General features: G+C 41.5%; 1 long non-coding RNA gene across 1 annotated transcript; it reads right to left on the bottom strand.

The window, feature by feature from the left end:
• Nucleotides 1–1,269: 1,269 nt before the first annotated feature.
• Nucleotides 1,270–4,676, bottom strand: LOC311041306. The gene is made up of 3 exons (XR_014600393.1): nt 4,638–4,676; nt 2,626–2,673; nt 1,270–2,022 (listed from the first exon to the last, which is right to left on the bottom strand). It is a non-coding gene; the product is annotated as an uncharacterized lncRNA (long non-coding RNA).
• Between the last annotated feature and the right edge of the window lie 5,732 nt (nt 4,677–10,408).

The raw sequence follows: 10,408 nt of genomic DNA on the forward strand, positions 1-10,408 counted from the left end.
AGTTGGCATGAATTTATCGGGTAGTCAAAGAAGCTTGAACAATGGGTAAACTCATTATACACCAAATATGGATCCTCATCAACCACAAAGATATTCCGGACGATGCCAACTGTACCGTTAGAACATATGCAGTTATCACCCGTGAATACCTTGACACAAAATTGTGGAAGACTAATTTCTTTGTACTGCATGGCTGCACATGTGATGTGCGATGGCAGCGGACCCTCACTGTGTGGCTTTCTGAATTTGCTTTCATTTTTATCTGAGTAACAAACTGCATTGTCAGACTCTGACATTCGCCTCACAACTTGCGCAACTGGGAACTGGGGGCTGCGGACCATTTTCTTTATTTGACCAAGATAATTCTCAAAGGGAAACCCGGATATGTTGTCCAAACATTCCCCATGCTCTTTTACATCATCGCTGAGATGTGTAAGGCCGTGCACATTGTACACAAGATTTTCCCTGCCATAAAGCTGTCCAAAGTGTTCTGCAAAAGACACAAGCAAAGTTTGAGCAAAATCACTGAAGAGCACACACAGCTTTGGACATGCCAATAGCGATATGGCAACATATAACAACATGAAATTGTTGTAGACTGGTGTGCTAACGACATCAAGTAGTGCAACTGGCCCAGTATACAATAGAAATTGTCTGTATTCAGTTGCCTTCCATCTATGTCTCTCTTCAACAGATCTGGGCTTTCGAGCAAATTCATTGGGCATGTGACTTTGAAAGACAAAAGTCTTTCTGACAACAGATTTACTTTCACGGATGGCAAGCGGTAACTAAGACGGCCCTTGCTGCCTGCCCACAGCTCTAAGAGCTTTCTTGTGACTCCGAGGCAGACAAGATGCATATAATCATGGGGAAACATAGAAACCATTCCGATGCCAGTCTCTGTAAGTGGGGAGATGCCTCTGTGATGTTCCTCATCCAATTGAAGTCTGAAACTTTCATCTGTTCTAGCAGAGCTTTTGGTGTCTGGAAAAGTCATTCTGCCAGCTACATAAAGCCCATGTATTGTGCACTTGTCACAGCCTGCATATCCAGTATGAGATTTTATAGCTTTTATATATGCTCGTGCAGGAGCATCACACATTACTGATGCAATTTTTATGAACAGTGTTTTTCCTTTAAATGTAAAGCCGGCTGCTACGATTTGTATCTCTGTCACTAGATCTCTCAAGTATTCTCGCAGAGGATGTGGTTTTGATCTTCCACTAAACAAGCCAATCAAGCAAGGTTTGTTTACACCAAATCCCTGCACTAACCCCAAAATTGGCCATAACTGGATACCCGAACTCTTAAAAAGAGGGAGCCCATCAAAATTTAGTTGTAGTTTGATTGTGTGCCGATCTGGAATTTTCGACCAAGTCTTGTTCAAGAAACATGACAGAGCATTTACAATCCCAAAGTAAAAGTAGGTACCACCCGCAACTTGTTTGATCACATAATTCCTGCTGGTACGGAGGAGTGTTTTAGCATCCTTAGGAAGGGATGGGTGGTGATGCCTCAACACTGACAACAAGGCAGTCAATGCAACCAGAGTGATACTATATTCCACGGCCCAGTTCATCAAGCTAGTAGCTAGAGTCGGCTGTTGAATTTCATCATCATCGCTCTCAACCCCATTTTCAAAGTCCCCCACTGTCTCAGGATAAACCTCTGCTGTCCATTCAGTGTCCATAAAATCCACTTCCTCTGAATCCTGACCACTGTGATCCCCATTTTCAACTTGATCACCACACTCGGCACCTTGTTCAACTAAATTAGGAAGTTGATGACCACTTTCCACAGGATCAGCACATTCAGCCGGTTCATCTATAGAGGTGTGAATATTTGCAGAATGTGGTTGTAGACGTGAATTGACTGCAGATCTCGCCTTTTTTCTCCGATTTGATGACTTACTGTACTCCGAGTAACGCTCAGTCATTATGGCTGACAGGTACGGAACAGACCCCGAATTTAAGACCCCGAAAATCTGCAGAAGTCCCTCAGATCACCACTCCCGGGAAAACACTGTAAACATGGAAAAATGGACTGACATACGTTGCAATGAAAACATTCAAATACACCACAAGTAGGTAACAATGTTTTTTTTTTAGGCATTCAAACTGGCCAGTGTGATCACCATTTCCATGCTTCCAAAACACCCCCTCATACAGACCAGTTTAAAATCTTTGTGAAACCAGTCCCACTGGGGTGAATTGTAGACTAGCACACGATGGCTGCGACATGTGCAGTCGGGGTCCACCCGCTGTACCGACAGCCTGCGGTGCCGACGGGGTCCGCTTAGAGAGCCTGTGATGCAGGGTTAGGATCCACTCAAGACCGCTGCCCGTGAAGTTAGGTTTAGGCTGAGGGTAGGGGGTAGAGGTGAGGCTCTGCCACCTGGGAGGTTAGGTTTAGGATGAGGGGTTTGTCTGCCCAAGGTAGCGAGCCATCGGCACTGCAGACTGTCGCACCACGGCCCATTGGCACACAGATGCTGCCCCATGCAGTCACCACTAGTATGAACAGTGCAAATCAGATAAAATCCATAGACCCTTCTCACTTCACTGCAAGAAAAATCTAAACCTAGGATCAAAGGGTACATTGAAATCTAAATGTGTACATACATACCAGCCAAAATGGGCCCAGGATCAGGTGCATTCCCCACCAGAAGTGGACCTGGAAAGAGGGAGAGATTAGAACAAGCTAGGTTAACATTGATTAAACAGACAGAAAACCAAATTAACATGATTTTGCAAATGTATTTTAGTGAATTACTGAACTGTTGCATATCATTGGGTAAAGTAAATTTTGCCATGTTGGCTAGCATTTGAAAATGTCACCTATGAGATTTAACATGGCCTTTTTGCTTAAATGCATAAAATAAGGTCTGTGGTTAATAAAACGTCTCTATAACACGCCCCCCAAATACCTAGCAAGCATCTACAAGCTCACAACACTCACTAGCACACTGTAGATCTGCCATTAAAAAAATAGAATTGATTCTATGACATTCAAAGTATACCATCTGTAAACATCTAAAGTCATCATTGTGAAGGGTGACTTGTGAAGGGTGACTTCACAATGAACACAGCAGCAATCAGCCTGGCTGCTAATTGCAACCTGCTACCTCCAGCATTATATGCAATTTAGAAACAGGTGGTACACAGGACACTTCCAAACAAAATCACATGCACAGCAAAGTCTATTCTATTGTATTCTATTCATTTGACAGAAAGTAGCTCATTTTTTTCTTTTTCTTTTTATCGAAACACTTTGCAGATAGAAAGAGGACCATTTAAGCTTTCATACAGCTACAATGCTGTTTAATACAATAAGATAGGACTTTTCTGTTTGGATGTATGGGCTGTCAATGGTTGGTGTTGAAACTCTGTTCAACATTCAATCGTTTGTCACTACCAAAAGCAGTTGTTAAATTTAAGTCCTACACACTTCATGACAAATAGTAACCTCACAAAGCACTGTAAATCTGCTATTAAAAGAAAACAAAACGTAAGAACTAGCCATCTACAAGCTTACACACTCTGATAGTTTGACATTGTAGGCTATAACACCACATTATGCCATTAGGTTTAAACCAGTGGTTCTCAAACTTTTTCATGTCAAGGACCCCCAAAATGATATGTATTTGGCCGCGGACCCCCATCTAAAAATATTTTGTTCCAGGGACCCCCAGAAGCAAAGATTTGAGTTACAAATGTTTGCTTTAAAAAAAAAAATATATATATATATATATTCAAAGATTTGCACAAATGTACACGATTTTTCAAAAATAGCAGATCTACAAGCTCATAGTGCGGCACTCGGTGCCGCGCTATGAGCTTGTATATCTGCTATTTTTGAATAGCCAAAGTATAAAAAGTAATAATTATTCTGATGCTATATTTACACATTTTGCTGGGTACCCCCTGGAACACCCTCAAGTACCCCTGGGGGTCCCCGGACCCCACTTTGAGAACCAATGGTTTAAACCATAAACACTATGAGTGTATTAATATAAAAAGGAGAAACACTTACATATATGGGGCTAAAAGAGACGATTTGCGAGCTCGTCAAACAACGTGATTTGTGTTGGTGAAAAGCCTTGTGTCTATTCAACTTTTAATGCGTCCTATCCGGTCTAAAGCCCGCGTAATCAAGAACTGTATCCGGCCCCATTTTCACATACACATACACGCACGAACACATTCTATTTCCGTTTCCGATACTAGACAGGAAATAACAGTCTAGCACCAAATAGGCCCCGTTTACAATACTTTGTACAGGGAACTAAACTATTAAACAAACAAAACTATCACAACACACAACAAGTTACGAGCCAACTCACGTCTACACCACTAAACCAATTTAATACACAAGTTCTCATTCACAGCACGCACCGTGCCGTGCTACAGACAGAAATTCTGTGATTCGAGCTACCTATGCGAACAGCTATGCTAGCCAATGCTAGCGTTAGCATCATCCACGCAGCTGTAAATGTCAAACAAGTGAACCTTAAAATACTTTGCAAAAACTTAATTTCAGTAAATACTGGGGCATGCATATAAGATATCCGACGCTGCGGCCACAGTTCAGTTTAATTCTTAAGTTGTGTGAGTGATATGAATTAAAGTCATTATTACCGTGCGAATGTCCGTCCGTCTTGTTAGCAGTTAGCAGCAAGCAACACAGAATGCGCGCTCTCTGGGCTGACGCTCTGACGCTCTGACATCACGCTCTGACGTGATGACGCATGGATACGATACAAATCCCGCCTGTGTGTGTGTGTGTGTGTGTGTGTGTGTGTGTGTGTGTGTGTGTGTGTGTGTGTGTGTGTGATAATGATGATTATCACAATCATACTCATAACAATAATGATGATAATAACGATACTAGTAGTATGAACAATATATAATAATATGAATAAATGATAAACAATAATGATGTTGATTATAATAAATTGAGAGTATGTTTAAAAAATATTTTTTATTTTGCACATCAAAAATATAAATAGTTTACTAATGTACAGTTTATTTTTATGTTGTCCCATTTTAAAATTAATATCACATAACATATTGAAGGAAATATCAATTAGTTAATACAGAGAATGGAAATCAAGTCTATTTAAATCTATTATTTTTATGTGCCAATCTGCCAGAAGTTGGCCAAAATCGGGCCGATTGCACACATCCAAAACTGGGCCAAATCTGGCAAACAGATCTGGCCCAGATCTGGTTCACTTACGGCCTACCGGTGCCGATCGTCAGCCAGAACTGCCGTAACTCAGCCGGAATCGGGCCGAGTCGGCTGGCTACCTGGGCACCTTGACAAGAAAACATTTTAGAACCATTGCCTAACAACACCTATTTTTAGTTACCTCCTCTGTCGCTTTTGGGTAGCATCGTCACCATCAGTCGCTATGTCCGATGACGTCTCTCCCCGCTGGAGCTTCTCTCGAGCCACTGCGTACTGTAGGTCTCTTCAGGAAGAACACAAAAACAGGGGAAGGGGATATTAAAGCAATTTTTCAAAGTTAAAGCAATATATATTGCACACATCTTCAGACTTTTCCTCCCCCCCAAAAACATGATATTTTTTTAGGGTTAGGGTTAGGGTTACCTGCAAATCCGATGACACGCACCCTGCATGTTGCCCATGACGGATCTGGCTCTAGTCGCTGCTTCACTGCCTTGGTGATACTGCTATTGACCCCCACTGGCCAATAGCAGTCCAACTGGTCCTCATCAGTGAACCAGCAACATGGAATTATGTCCATCAGAAGTTTCCCATCCTGGGAAACCTCCTCTGGGAACTCCACAATGGAATACTCGTACATGCTGCAAAGTTCATAGATCACTGGTCATGTAACTGAATGAAAGCCACATTCCCCTCTTCCAGAGGAAGCAGTATTAGTTTTTCTGTTAAGTCAGTCACAGCCACACCATGCAGCTCTTCAGAGAGTTGTGTCACTGTTTTGATCCCCACACGAGATGAATCAAGAGGATAATTGTAGAAACACCTTTGTCTCTCGTAAAACTGACACACAGCCAGCATAGCTCCTCCTGATAACAACTCCACAATGTTCCTCACTACAGCAACTCTTCCCCCAACAGCATAACAGTTGCTGCCATTAGAGCAGGAAATCATTTGTCCCTCTTGCATGTACTTCTTGTACTGCATACGCGCATGTAAATGTGGGAGAGTTGGACCACATAAATGTGGTTGTTGTGGTCCATTCCTCCTTTCCTTTCCTTCAACAGAGATAGGCCTTTGTTTTTCACCTACACGCCTTACGAGTTGTTGAACAGGGCCTTGTGGCCTTCTTACTAACTTCTTTAATGTCCCGTGATGATTTTCAAACGGGAAACATGAAACATTGTCTAAGGCCCCAAACCTTCTTGCATCATCAGCCAGATGTATAAGAGAATGGGTGTTATACACTACCTGCTCTGGTCCATATATCTTCGCAAAGTTATTCACATAACATTTCAATAGTTTGTCTGCATAGTCACAGTTTTCAGAACACAGAGCTGGACTGAGAAGAATTCTCATTGATATAGACAAAAGCATAAAGTTTTTGTACCACCGTGTAGGTAGCCGTCCTTTTAGAACCACAGGGCCTGTGTACAATAAAAACTGCCTAAATTCAGTGGCCTTCCATTGTTTGAATTCACTAAGTGACCGTGGCTTTCGTGAAAAATTACGCGGGATATATTCTCTGATTGATTGCAAGTGGTTAGAGATAGTTGTGATGGTGGATGATGAAAGCCGACACTTTAAAGGGCCACCAATCCACAGACTTATGACTCTCCTAACATTTCCTAAGCAAACTAAATGCATGTAATCAAGTACAAAGCTCGAAACCATCCCTATGCCAAGCTCTTGTAGAGGTGAGACCTGATGATGATGTCCTTCATCGCACCTACGTTCAAATGTTGAATCTGTTCTAAGTGGTGCTGTCAAATCAGGAAAAACAACCTTACCATTCAGGTAAATCCCATGCTCTACACAGCGCTCACAGGCACTGTAACCTGTATGACCTTTGATACATTTCAAGAAGGCACGGGCAGGTGCATCACAGATGAAGGCATCCGGAAGAGCGACATTATAATGTTTTCCATTGTAATCTAAACCCTCGGAAGTTACTAGTTTCAGGTCCTGAATAAAATCCTTCAAGTATTCACCAACAGAAAGAGGCTTTGAAGGGTTTTAAACAGACCAATGATAAATACATTGGATCTCGGAATTTCTTTGATCTTGGCCAGAATAGGCCATAACTCATTTCTAGAGCTTTTGGAGAGGGCTAAGCCATCAATGTTAACGCGGAGGGTTAGAGTGTCTGCTACAGGAGGTGATTCACGAGACAACTCTGAAATAATAGCATTTGAGACACCAAAGTAGTAGTAGCTTCCATTTCCCATTTCTTTGACCTCACAGTTTTTTAAGGTTGACAGAAGGGTTCTTGGATCTTTGGGTAAGTCCAGGCCACACTGCCTTAAAATAGTTAATAGATCTGACAAGGCACATTGTGAAATATTGCGTTTTACCGCCCAATCGGCTAATTTCCATTTAGCCTCACTACATGGATCAGATCCTTCAACAATGGCTGAATTAGTCTGATAATGTATTGCTTCACTGCAGTCATCGTAAGCCATCTCAGTATCAGATGCTTGGTCTATTTCGTCTGAGTCGATTTCCTCGGAGTCTGATATTTGGCTCCTTTCCTCAGAAACGTATTCTTGGTCTCTTTCTACCTCACAGTCCAACTATTCATTAAAATTTCTAAAGCCCTGACTGTCCGTTGTATCGACCATATGAGACGCCAACTGTTCATTAGGATTCTCGAAACTCGAGAATCCTCGAGAATGTCTGTCCGTTTCAAATGCAACTACGTCCTCATTAGAAGCAACGTCATTTTTGAAGGCTTCCAATGTCCGCAAGTGCTCAGCAACTTTGGCATGAATTCGTCGTCGTTTGGTCCAAATGCTACCACAGAATGCATCCATTATTATTTTAAGAGTCTGTCTGGATCTGTAACGATAAAGATTTGACACCTTAGAGAAATGTTCACACTTGCACTACATACTGACAATTGGACAGGGGTTTCCAGGGCAGCTAAAGCCTTATTTTTATACTTAATCAAAAACAGCAGATCTACAACCTCAACACATTGAACGTTTGCCTATAAAGCAATGCTATGAAGTTAAAAGCTAAAAGTTAGTCCAATGAGAGTGATAATGACTATTTAGAGTATAGGCTTTACTCTGTCAGTGCACTCAGTGCCGCGCTATGAGCTTGTAGATCTGCCTTGTTTGAATAGCCAAAGAAATCAGAATGACAGCGATACGTTTGCGGTTTAGACTCACCTTGTCAGTGTGGAATGTCAAGGACTCGGTTCCACTGGCGACTGTCACTCACAGCAGTGTCACTCCAAATCTATTGGGGAGAAGATTTTAGAATCAGCGTCATTTCCTGCAACAGCTAGATTTCTACAGGTCACATGAAGTTAAAAGCTAGAAGTTAGTCCAATGAGACTGATAATGACTATTTAGAGTATAGGTTTTACTCTGTCCACTATCATCTCCCCACTTACAGATGCACGCACACATTTTCTTACTTTTCTCCACAAACTTTGAATATTAACAATACAGTACACAAGAACACACTTTAACACTTCTCTTGACTTTTTACTTACGTTTTTCTCCTTGAATGCAGCAAAACCGCAGGGTGTGCTCTGTGCAACCTACACACACACACACACACACACACACACAAACACACACACACACACACACACACACGCAACATCTTTTAGCTTGATTTTGAATGAGCAAATCTCTAACTTCCAGTAAAACACATAGCAACCAAAGGACACAGTTTCTTACTGGGTAGTTTAAGATGTTCAGCTGTTAGACAATATAACTGTGAGAGGTATGTGTGTGTGTGTGTGTGTGTGTGTGTGTGTGTGTGTGTGTGTGTGTGTGTGTGTGTGTGTGTGTGTGTGTGTGTGTGTGTGGTTGGTTCAAAATAATCAGCTTTGAGGTCATCGCACACACTCACGCATGCACACGTGTTACATGTTTGAGTTACAGGTCTGTAAAGTGTACACAAAGTGGATATAGTTTTTGGCAGCACCTTACATGTATGTCAAATATGTCAATCTTTCCCTCTAAGATACAATGTCAGGAGGAGGAAAACTTGAGAAAATATTCCATTCAAACAGATTGAAAATAACTTTAATACTTGGCATTTAACCACTTAAATTCCAGCATCCCTATTCTGGAGGGATACATTCAGCAAAAATAGCCGATCTACAAGCTCACAAAACACGTCACAACTTGACGTTTTGTGAGCTTGTACATCTGCTATCTTTGAAGAGAATTGTTGTACTGTAGGCTGAAAAAGATTGCACCAAGTACAGTGCATCTCAGGCCCGTTTCACAAAGTTTAGAGGGGCTAAGTGGTGAAACTGAAGTGACATTGATACATTCCAAATATTATGAAAGTATTCTGAGGCACCCCTGGACCTAGAGAATCCCTGACATCAGGTATGATGGTTAGTATTATATAGTCCTAGTACCTCCTCATGCCCACACCTGTTGTGTTATGATAATGAGGGGGAGGGTATATTTCTACTGTGTCACTAAAGTGCTGTTTTTCTATTGGCACGTTTGACCCTCAAGGTTTCAGCCTCCAGGTAGAAACTCAAAATAGTAGCTTAATGAAGTTCTATCAACCTCATAGACACATGAAAAACAGAAAAAGTGCAAAAACATGGCACCATCTCTTTAACCATCTCTTCACTTTATACCTCACTCCTCACGCTCTCTTCAATCTCTCCTCACTCCTCACGCTCTCCACTCCTCACGCTCTTGTTCTCAGGTGTCTGTGCTCAACCCACACACACACAAATATACACACACAACACATTTTAGCTTGATTTTTGAATGAGCAAATCTATAACTTCACAGACTACCATTACTCAGAGTAAATGGCCATTTAAGGTCCATTTGGTTTAATATACAGGTCAGGTACTGTATTATATCACAGTTAATGTACAGGTCATAGGAAGAGCAGAAAATACAACAATGCAGGTGATCTTCTATACCCCAATTGAATTCATTTGACAGTGTATGTAGGCCATTGGTTCTCAAAGTGGGGTCCGGGGACCCCCAGGGGTACTTGAGGGAGTTACAGGGGGTCCCCAGTTAAATGATGGATAGGAACCAAATGGACCCTTATGGGTGTGTGTATATATATATATATATATATATATATATATATATATATATATATATATACACACACACACACACACACACACACACACACACACACACACACACATTATATAAAAACTGTTCTTTTAAATTGAATTGTAGATAAAACATTACACAACTGTTGCCCAATTTTT

Source organism: Gymnoscopelus microlampas (genome assembly GCF_963454915.1).
Source record: "Gymnoscopelus microlampas genome assembly, contig: SCAFFOLD_26, whole genome shotgun sequence".
NCBI lineage: Eukaryota > Metazoa > Chordata > Actinopteri > Myctophiformes > Myctophidae > Gymnoscopelus > Gymnoscopelus microlampas.